The sequence below is a fragment of the Bombus affinis genome, chromosome 10 (assembly GCF_024516045.1).
Source record: "Bombus affinis isolate iyBomAffi1 chromosome 10, iyBomAffi1.2, whole genome shotgun sequence".
NCBI classification, from domain to species: domain Eukaryota; kingdom Metazoa; phylum Arthropoda; class Insecta; order Hymenoptera; family Apidae; genus Bombus; species Bombus affinis.
This window is the reverse complement of record NC_066353.1, coordinates 2,588,628-2,600,918: the sequence shown is the minus strand read 5'-3', so window position 1 is coordinate 2,600,918 and position 12,291 is coordinate 2,588,628. Positions and strand designations below refer to the sequence as shown.

The 12,291-nt window shown below is 37.6% G+C and overlaps 1 protein-coding gene across 1 annotated transcript in view; it reads right to left on the bottom strand.

The window, feature by feature from the left end:
• LOC126921417 (uncharacterized) overlaps positions 1 to 12,291 on the bottom strand; it is a 215,668-nt gene that overhangs the window by 159,779 nt on the left and 43,598 nt on the right. The gene's annotated exons all lie outside the window — the stretch shown is intronic.

Below are 12,291 nucleotides of genomic sequence, written 5' to 3'. Positions count from 1 at the left end.
TAAAGATTTAATTGCCGTAAAAAGGAATAAGATCAGAGGAAAGTAGCGGAATATCTCGAATCGTGAGCAACATCATCTAGTCTTCTCCCAAGTTGACCATCCTTCTCCTTTCTCTCGCTACGCCGGCAAAAATTTCTCTTTCATTATTTCCAAAACGGTTCTAATTACGCGGGCAATATCCTTTGAAACAAGAAAAATCCAAGGCAATAGCGGCATTCTGATTGTCATCTCATAGATTGAACCTTAATACGTGCTTGTTCAACCGACTCTTAAAGGTGAATGCACTGATCATACCACGCAAGAGGAGATCAGCTTAACGGGCAAAGAAAATTACGCGATTATTTCTTAACAGATGATGAGTAACAGAAAAAGAACGGAATAAAAGACGACAAGACTCAGATGGAACTTCAGAAAATAGCTACCTTTTTAATTCAATAAAATAATATTAACTTCATACGAAAGTTAGCATATTTATCCATCCAACTTTCAAAGCAAACGTAATTTAATTATCAATTTGATTTAGCAAAGCAAACATGACTTAATTATCAACTGGATTTAGTTTTCGAAGCAAGTATAATTTAATTGTCAACTTGAAGCTTAATCAGTTCGTTACTATTCAAAGCAACTATTCAGAGAAAAGAAGAACGTAGATGTCAATAATGGTGATATTAATAGCCATGCAAAGCACTAGAATGCAAAATCAGAAATCTTCCTCGGAAGTGTCGTTAAGCGAAGCAACAACAAAGTTGAGAAAATCAACTTAATGACCAATGTGCTTCCAGCCAAAGGCAGGAAGTATTCTTTCGAACAGAGATGAGAGAAGAGAACGTTACTGAAGATCGCAACAAGAGCTAAAAACACGCAAGAGGAAGAATTCTACTCTTCTTTTCCATTCTTTTCTCATCGAACGAGCCAAATTAATTGCTCGAAGCTAATGAAGCAACTCCCTTCGAGCAAAACAATCCTTCTTGCTCGATCAGTTCATTGAACTCTCCCGGTTAGTTACAGGGATGATCAACTCATTAATTGTTCGAAATTAACAAGCTGATTCGAAAGATGCGATCATTCGGAGTCTCATCGACCGGCAAAACATTCACCGCGACTTTAATGCAAATTTACTGTTCATTTTTTAACTCTTATATTTCCGACGAACTAGTTTATATCCTCTTGCTTTCCTTTCTAATCGTCTCCAACGTTATCTACGAGATCGTGCTCTTACGCTCCATTTAACGTAAGCTGAAATTAGATGCTGTATTTACCTTTTTTGTTCAGTAGAAATGTATAGAATATCGCTTTTAAAGACGGAATATCTTATATGAAGACCGCAGGTGAAAAGCATATGAGTCACATTTCCTGTCTTTCATAGAAGAGCAACTTTAAAGTTTAATATGTTGTTAACTAGTTCCATGCTAAAACTATCTTCTTATTTGATTTTGAAGCTATGCGTTTTTATCACCCTTTTAAACATCCAAAAAACATTAATAACATTACTTATACAGACTGATATTAATTAATTAAACTTCCAAAGGGGCCTATATCTTCGAATCCATCAGATTATTCCCTTCTTTAATTCCATAATTTCATATTACAATACTTGTTTTCAGCCACCAAGTGATATAAAAGTCAGAAAGTTAACGAAAATATATCTATCGTACTCTTGTAAGAAAAAGAAGGTAATAAATTCGATATGCCCGAAAACGCATTTCAATGCTACAGTGACGTGGTCCGTTTATCAAGCTACGATTAAAACGCGATAAAATTCAACAAGATAATCGGTGCCCAGAAGGAACGTATAAATCGAGAGATAGGTTTGACCAGGGCATATCATGCGCAACGTAAAAGGATTATGCGGATAATAAGGATCCTAGGGTGAATAATCGCGCCCCTCCGGATCCTTGCGACGCGCTTTAAACGTTAACAAGTAACGAAACTCCCCTTATCCTCTTAGACGAGAGAACCCCGCCAACGTTTACTTCCAGCTTGCTTCGAGGTTAGTCCGAGAGACTAAGTGCGCCAAGTGTCTAAGCTACTCGGAGAGGGTTGCAAGAAACACGCGGACGAAACGCTAAACTCGGCGAAAGGATTAATGTTCCCATCCTGCGAGTGGCATTGTGACGTTTAAGAGGACCGTGAATCGCGGCGTGCCATGCATCACTCCTAGCTGCTACAATATGCGTATGTACACAAACCGCGGTTGCATCTAAGCCAAGGCGAAGTTATATTAATGGCACCGCCATTAGTTCCACCGTAGGACACTCGCATGCTTTGCGCGGTAAGAACGCCTCTGCTTTCTACCGTCTCCCTTTATGCAAGCTTCTTCCTGCTCGAGTGTCTCTCTCTCTCTCTCTCTCTCTCTCTCTGGTCTCTTGTCTGTGCTCCTCGACCCTTCTTCTCTCTTCGATAGAATCTGCAGGTCTTTCGAATTGCTTCTTCACTTTTGTAGCAAACTAGGTTTAAGTTGTTTACACAGTGGTGGAATTATAAGATTGTCAATCATTTTGGAGATACGATTACAAGTTCAAAGATGATTCCCTATTTGAGATATGAAATTATTTGTAATTAGAAGCGAGAATTTAAGAGGGGGCCTGTGGCAGTGATATTCTTCGAGATTCCTTTCGTATCCAGTGTGAGAAGATGTGGAGCTAAGGAATGTTCTCTTAAAAACATATAGAATATTAATCGAAGAGTTTGTAGCCATATTTAAGTTGTATTTATTGGAAGAAAAGGAAAGATATGTGGCAACATTCGACAAGCCAAATACCGCCACTCGACACTAACTAGCGCCTTAGGTTACGAACGTTCGGAACCGGGGTTCCGAATCCCGGCGACCGGAGTCCGATTTTTCTTCCACGCACCAAAAAACGGAGGAAAAATCAACAGTACCCCAGCAGTGACATCTACTACAGCCCCTAGCGACAATTACTCCGGACGAGGCCCAGCAACTACAACTATCACGGACAACATATACCACCTCAGATATATGTTTCGTATTCAAAAGTTGTATGGCTAAAAATGCAAAAGTTTAATACTATGAATATTAATCGGTTATGTATTATATTATGAATTATAACAGGCTTGACAAAGTGATTAGTGAAACGTGTTAACTTTGTGTTGTGTTAAAATTTTTAAGTGATGACCTCCGTGCCACGAAGCTAGTGTTTTTCTAGATTCTACTTTTATCTTTAGAATCTACTCATCAAAAAACTATGATGTGTTATACAGAAGAAGTCACGAATTTGCTGTGCTCTAAAATTTCTTAAAATTATGCACCATGGGCGTGTAGAAATCAGAGCAGGGAACGAAGGGAACTGAATTTGATGATACGCTTTCTTCAAACATTTCCTTTTCGGGTCGGTGCAGACTGAGAACGTAATCAATGTCGGAACGATTCTATCTGGCTCTTATTTTCTTTCGCGCTCGAGGATTTGCCTCACAAAACAGAATCAGTCCTGAAGCGAAATTTGGATTGTATCTGATGGCAGACAGGACGAGACAAGAATGAATTTAACTTTCGATGAGTCACGAGCTAAAAGACAAAACACACGAAGAGAATCCTTAGATACGTTTTTAAGATAGAGCTTTCGACGCGACATTTATTTGCGAATCGGGCATAAAATCTCACCGTTTACGTGTTTCGCTATCTCATTGTGCTCTTTTTTCGACAACTAATCGGCTATATCGCAAATCAGACAGCTAAACAGGCAGTTCAAAGCATTCCGGCGAACCGCAGAAGCAAAAAAATCTGCTGACCTGACATGGTAGCGATTTCATTTTCGGCTCCACTGACGTTAAAACCCTGTAGAAACATCTCGCTACCCGTCTACTGTTTGCAATTCGTTTGTTCAACTCGTACGATTCGTTGCATCGTGATCGGAGTCCACACAAATTCGTTTCGCTTCAGCTCACTGACAAACTGCTAAACATCTTTAACGCACGACCAGAACAACTGCCCTAACCAACGGTTTTTTAGAAAATAAAATTAATGTTGGGTTACAGAGAGATTCTTACTTAGGAATAAAAAATAAAATAGTAAAAAGCATAGTTTCCGAACAACTTTCAATTCTCTCAAACCTCTGTTTATTTAGACCTCAAATTACTTTCACAACTTTTCAACGATTCACATAGAATTCCTACATATTTCTGAATAATACTGCAATTTTATAAGTTTCAAACGTACAACTGTTTTATGATGTGCAGCTAAATGCGGTACCTTGCAATGCCAAATTCCTATATGAATATTCTAAAACGAATAAATATCTGATATAAAAATCCACGAAATTTTCGATCGCTCGCCATTCACGTAAATTCTCACTCTCGCGTTAAATATTTCTCAGCCGAAACATTTCCAATAATTATCAAATGCTCGATTTCCAAAGAGGCCGTGAAAAAAGTACGTTCCAGTTGACAACTTCCAACAACAAGATCAACACACGTAGCTACGGAAGAGCGATCATTACGAGCTCATTCCTTGAATAATATCGAAGATCTTTTATTGTGACCAGCGTACTCGAGGAGAATCGATAGACGTGTAGCTATTACAAGAGGAGTCGCTGCAGGCGGAGAAGATATCTCGTGCATACCTCACCTAGGACGATCGAGTTCATTGTTGGACCTAACCTTCGATAAAGCCTTTGTCCCTGTCCTTTTCTTTTTCTCCGTTTCGTACGAAGCTATCCATTGTTCCGAGTCAGCGTAATTAGTAGACCTTGAGGGATAATCTCTTCGTTCAACGACTCGTGTCTTAGCGGGAGACACGAACCCTTCATTCGTGACTTTCAGACAGTTTGATGAGGCAGATAAGCCTGCTCGAATGAATGCAGTCGTATCCTCCAGCTATGTTTTCCGTTGCTGTCCATCCTTGTGAACCTGGTGTGATTTTAATTTCTTGTTGCGGAGACACGAGATGCCTGAGGTCTGAATCGACCAGTAAATACATATACACGTATGGAAATCCGTTTACAATGTGAGAAACAAGTATCTAGTTAATATACTCAGTTATCTCTTTAAAGTGTGTAAAACTTGTTTTAAGCAAGTGTGGAAAACTTGTTTCAATGAATATACCATATACAAGAATTTTCGACCAGCTATGTTACTCGTCTTTCAACGACAGGTACTAAGTGTATTTTTTGAAAATGTTTTTAATATACTGCTCCATGGAATGGAATCTTTAGGTACTCTTTTCGTGTGTTGCTTTTTATTTTATGATTTTTTATGACGAATAAGTTTACTGAACATTCCGCAATATGTTGAATACATACGAAGTCACTTAAAAAGAAAAACAGCTTTTGAAACGTCGGAAACAGAATGACAAAAAGTGTGAAATGAATTTATTACAACATTATTAGAAAGTGTTAAACATTATGAAATTCGCTTTAAAAAAAATTCATTTTGTATCCATTATGTCATTATTCATTATGTATAATATTTTCCATAGAATTATATAACATTATATCGTTAAAATATCGTTAATAGAAAAAATCGGAAAACATTAACACAATGCTCGGAACCTCTGAAACTCTTAAACATTCACGATAAGAGGATTCTAAATTTTACGATGAATACTCCATTATTTTATTTCGTCTGTTATCTAGTAGTGAATCTTGGCACAAACGATCGTCTAATTACGTTCTATTTCGTTCGGCCGCATCCAAAAGTAGCCCGGCTTTGTATCCCACTTTTGGATGAAAATAATCTATCCGCGGATCTACAGCACGGTCCCACGATTTCTACATCGTCCGCTGCGTTCATTAGGACCGGGGATCCTCGCCACGAACACGGTGCCATGAGAAAATAAAACGAGATAACGAGGAAAACGGAAAGCAGATAATAAGTAGTCGAAAGAACGTGGAAGGTTCTCGAAAGGGGGAAGCGGTCCTGAAGATAACGCGAGATCGTACCGCCACCATTGCATTAAATATCCAAATAATCAAACATTCTTTAGTTAAAAAGATATTCTGAAAAGTTTTCACAAATTTTTACTATCTTCCCCAAAGATATAGACTTCTGAAAAGAATCACTCTCTTTGCTCGAGGGAAACGTCTAAAGAAAACGAAGATAACCCAAACTCATATCAGACACAAAACATGCTTTGAAGAATATTGTATTTAATTAATAAAATAATGATCACTGATGGTTTTTAAATTATAAGACGTGTATAATTACATCATTCCTTACCCGCCTCTTTTTCTTAATATTTGAATGTCTAACAATCGCGCGACAATCATATGACATGAATTTATACGTTAATACTCGATATATCAGGATTTATTTGTGTGTATTTATACGTTAAATTTTGCCTGCAGCTCGACTGTGACTTACATTTATAACGCAATTTATTACTTTGAACGGACAATAATATTTTTACTTCTAACACGTAATAGTTTTTTGTCTCTCTTTTTTTTAAATCAAAATTGCTGCCCAAAATGATCTTGTATAATTTATCTTAAATAATACGTCTATATGTAAAGATGAAACTTGATGATATATTTTTATACGAACGAAGGAATTTTTTACTTGAACAGATGTTTCAACTTCTTCGCGTGGAAGTAAGTCCCTCTATGCAGATTCTATACGTATAATAGCACCCACAATCGTGGTCTCTCGATTCGCATCTCCATAATAATCCGTTTCGTGGAAGTTGAACGGCTCGTTTACGATGGATCTTCTACCTGCAACCTTGAGGTGGAACGATCCATTCCAATTTGGCGATTTGCCGAACGCACGTCTGACATCACGTGCTTCGAGTCATCACGCGAATAATCGTGCAAATTACCAGAATTTCATTCCCTGTAATATTCGTACAAAATACTCAAGAACCGATTCTGCATTCTCTCATTACACAAAGTGTTTTTCGAAGAGAAGATTATATTCCGAGATTAAATTTATCAGAACATCGCACGTGTTCTTCAGAAGTGACACAACTCGAACAATTTCTTCGCGAAAAACGAACAACTATCCTTTATAAAATTTATTTCGAAATCTCACATAGAAATTTAATTAATAAATAAAATTGAATACGAATGGGTACGAATAATTATAAATAATTTATTAGAGGGATGCGCTAACCATCGCAAAAAGAAGATCGACTTTCGGCTGACTGCAAAGGAACACTTTCGATATCGTGACCTTTTTCCATGCACAAAGAACAATGCCTGCCACGCAGAAACGCATCGTCAATCATTAATCAATGCCCTGCGAAAACGTTGGAACCTATTGTTCGGCGGCGTACAAATGAACTCGTTGCCACGGAAGAAAGGAACGAGACGCCGCAAAAGAACTATCGAATAGTCTGAACAAACCTTGACTGATTTCGACCCTGGTGATCATCGAAAGCTCGCACGATGAAGTTTCAATGGGATTTATTACGCTCATCGATCAGAGTACATCGATCAATACAAATGAACGATTCCTGCTCGCGTTCTTAACGAATCTATACAGAGTTAGAGTTCACCTTAAAATCTTCTATGGATAAAATTCAATGAATAGAACTTCAAAAATCTAGCCATTGAAGATCGCGGGAAAAAATTATGATAACATTTTCCATTCTTTACAGAGAAGAGGTTTCAAAACTGAGATAAATGATTCTGCCCTGTTGTATGGTCCTCGGTTTGTATTCGATTCGATTAACAAAGTGAATTTGATATACGCGAGTATGCTCTTTCAAAATTTATTTAAATATTTGGCACAACCGTGTAAAAATTCACTTACGGCATTTACATTGCTACACTTGGTAGGCATGATAATTTTCTCTGAGAATACGGAAACGCAATAAGCACGTGATAAATGCACGGAGTCATTTTTCGCGTATCAAGGAAGAGATAAATTCGAACGTCTGTCGTGAACGTTGAACCAAGGTGTAGAGCTGTTACTACTACGAATACAAATTACATCAGTCATCACTGATCCCGGTGTTCACTAAACAGCAACAGAAAATACATATTCATCTGGTTGGTACTTAACGTTGTCACACGCTACAACAACTCGATATATTATAACGAACCTACGCAGATTCACGTAGAAACCTACTCCGATTTGAAGTAAACGCAATTCTCGTTTCTACTACAACTGTGAATTATATTTAAGCCATTAAAATTCAATCCACCAGTGTTTGAAATAATTCCTTTTTGTCGAAGAATTTCAAGAGGGAAATTAATGAAAACAGACCCTACATTTTATCAGAATCTATCGAATAAGTTAGAATTTCAAGCACATTCTCCAATAAAGTACAAATTATACAACATTCCATTTGGTATATTATAATTCTAACAGATTTTATATTTTGTTATTAGAATTTTAATTCACTGCTGGATATCAAACAGTGAATCGTATATTTCGCTTACTGGTCAACACTTATTCGCTTCAAAGATTGCACAATAATCGCGCTAATACAAATTACTGTACAAAGTTTTATCGCGCAGCAAAGGTTACGATCTGGTTTATGTTAATGTGATCGGCGTTATAAATATCTTCCTTCGCCTTTTCATCGAGCGCATCTCCAAGAATTAAGATGCTCGATCCAGATACAAAAGTCAAAATGTTTCTGAATGGTGGATTACAACTTACGAGGCTTCGCAGAATGTCAGACTGATCATTGCGCCACGGCAACCTTCGTTGGTTTATGATTGGAAGAAGAGGTGCGATCGGATCTCAACAGATCTGACATGGCACGATATTGTTGCCGGAATACGGTGAACGGAAGATAGCTTTGTGGGAATGGAGTAAATCCTTGGAAGCTAATGATATAATCGAAGATGACTTCTCTGCAACCAGCCACGAACTCTTCACCGCGATGATAATTGCCATTAGGTACGATTACGTTGAAACGGATATATCGTTTAGAATTTTATGGCTACCGCATCATTGCCTATATCTATGATTACAACGTTTTAAAAATAGTATAATTCTTCGCAATCTTTTTATGCTAATATGACAAATGTACAATTTATTCGATGGTGAGGAAAATTATTACTTTATTAAATAAGAGGATTTTCAAGAATATATACGAGTAAATTCACGTGTCTCGACGCGAAGCTTTGTAAGCTGTCATAATTAAGTGTCGATTGTTATCTTACGCGTCATCTCACAAATTTAGTTTCAACCAACACGAATCACGTGGATGGATACGATATAAAATAATAAGAACTGTATCTAATAATAAAATAGAAATAATACGACAATAATACAGTAATTCTACAATGATTTTCGTTCAATGCGATTCGACACTCTAAAATTTCATTTCTCTGATCCCAGACTCTTACTTTCAGTAATCTCTCGCTACTCAATCATACCGCAATCTTATAAATCTTACACGCGCAACACATATTCCTGCCACGTGCAATCAAATCTTCGTGTCGCACCTTGCATATCAATCATCCACGTGTATTTTCTGAATTGCCGCTCTCTCACCAACAGCGTTCTAGCATCAACATTCCACCGGATCACAACCACTCGTCACCCACACGAATTCTCAATCTTGTAACGATAGTTTTTTCATCGAAAAAAATTCATATTATTACCACGATGATTTGTAAATCTCTCACTGATCGAAACACGCCGACCGTTAAATGATTGAAACGTTACCATGGAAACGGGATGAGATCACTATTAATTAGCAGGCCTGGCACGTAACGTGTCACGTTTTTCCCGCGAAATCGGCGAACAAGCGTTAAGCCTACCCGATTTGCAATGCAGATGGACCTCCTCCACGTGTCTCTTTTTGCAACCTACCTTTTCCTTCGCGAGCTTAGCCAGGATTTCGAGCCTGCAGCGGATCAGGATGCGCGCCATAGACAGGATCTCGCGTTCTACCATCGATCACGTCGATTATGAAATGATCATTAAACAGCCCGCGGTAACGTCACCGATTTCTAACCTTGCGATAATAATAAACACTGCATCCGCGTATCATGTACTGTCTAAAGACGCGTCCTCACTACGCTGAATATTATATCATAGCATACGCAACGTATATAGTATTTTTTTCTAGTATTAACAGATATCAGCTGGAACTTTTGACGAATACTTTTTGGAAATTTTTCGTTAATGACCATATCGAAGAGGAGATAAGATATCGTTGGAATTTTGTAACAGCAACGCCAGATTTAAGTAGACTTAGACTTGGTAGATCTAAGGATTCTCTAGATTATGATGTGAAATATTCGCAGAGACAACTATAGCGAAATATTATTACAGAGGTGGCAAGTTTCGCATGTGTATTCGCATTGAAATGAAAAATATTTAGACGTCAAATATTCGTCATATAGTGAGTAAATGCTCAAAGTACAGAGAACTCTTTGTTTAATTCCATTCGCCGAATATCGAATACGTGGAACCAACTTTAAACGAACTTCAAAGGAAGCTAATTCTTTAAAGCGCAACCAGCGAACGTGCACAAATGATAATTTTTTATTAATTCTCAGACTACAAGAGAGACACGTAGCTAAACTATTAACCATATCTAAGAATCTGAAATAATTTTAAAAACACTTGCCGTTGCTCCTAATATATTTCAACAATCCTACAAACATTTCATCCACTTAACGTACATATAATGGAAAGAAGCTTAAATCGCAAAAGCAAAAATATGGTAATCTCAGGTTTAAGGTCTCGACGCTAATTGCAAGTACTCGCAAAAGTTATCTACCTTGCTCGTATGCAACAAGTAGGTAGCAAACGTCTATGAAACTATCGCAAAGCCAATGGATACGCGGCTTAACGCAAGCTTACGCAAAGAGGTTGGAGCTTATTCGCGGCATAACGCGCCACAAATCAAATAACATATCATCTTGTTGCTCTTCCGCATAGCCACGATGCACATTCTCGATTCCCCAGTTGCATTCTTCTACGCTGCAAGGCAGTAAGACGCAGAGGGAAAAGGGATGAGGATCGCCGGTTGCGACAAAGTATAACGACTACGAAATGATTTATCGACAACAGGACCGTCGACCTGTTCCATTCTGCGACGAGAACGAAGCACGGAGCCAAGGGACGATCCGATGGAGAAGGTTGTACTGTATTGTCGCTTGTTTGTTGGAGGAAACAAGAGGAATAGGAAACGAGCTTGCGAACGGACCACACATAAATAGTTCACGGATATAAAGAATCTCGTATCGAGTCTGGAGAACCAGCGGAGGAAGGTAGAGGAATGTACAATGCTTTGGAAAAATCAGAAAATAGAGAAGCGGAGAATATTGATAGTAAGTATTCATTTATTCATTTATTCATATATTCATAAAGATTAATGGGTAAAAACCGTTTAAAGTGTAGAGAAAAAGAACAGAATCAAAAAGGAGCCGTTATCGAATACTAAAAATAGTGGAATACCTGTTCCGTTTAAAATTAGTATGTGAATAAAAAAAGTTAAGACATTTGCAGAAATTATTGACAATAATAAATATACGGTCAAAGTAGTTAAACTGTCCATAAAGAGTGCTATGCTGACCCTGACGTAGTAGGTAGCTGTGTCTTAAAGTTGGCTAAAATATTATTAGTCCAAAAGAAGATACAATTTCGGGACAAGTAATATCACCATTGAAGGTCTTGTGGGCAAACAATGGGTCAAATATAAGATGGCGACGCTCAGTATAATAAACTTAAGACGAGATAGCATCCTTGTATAGTCGTGTTCAAGTGTTATGGGATCAGGAATTTCCTGTTAAACTAGTTTTTGGAAAGTCTTGGATTATTGAACTGTATTGAAAAATGTAATCAAAAATTATTTCTATGTATTATTTCTTCATAAATGTATATACATAGTATACAATTATATCAATTGAAACATAATCAAGAGGTCAAAATATCAAGAAATCAAATATTGTAGAAACAAGAATTTCGTGTTAAAGTAGTTTTGAAGAGCCTCCTGTTATTGAGTTGCACTTCTGTACTAAATAATATACTTAAAAATTATTTGTATTATTCAATTATAATCTACAGTTATAGGGATTGTAACGTAGTGGCGATTAGTATTTAATCGATAACAGATCATTCCACTATAAAAATATATTTCGTACTTCTCTATGAAACTTGCATCCAGCACGATCCTTTCCATTCATCAGAATTCGGTGCGCGTGGCTGAATGAAATTCTTGAGCTACCGCATTTATTAAACACGATATCAATTCTCGCTGCATGAGCAACGTAAAGCACTCGCGAAACGAATTCTTAAGCCGATCCTATTTTCGATCGATTTAAAACTCGCATACGCAGCGAATAATGCCGCGAACCTCGCGTGTGTAACCTGTATGCTCCTTGAAAATAAATCATTAGCAACCGTGGGAAAGATTGCAACTGCCTC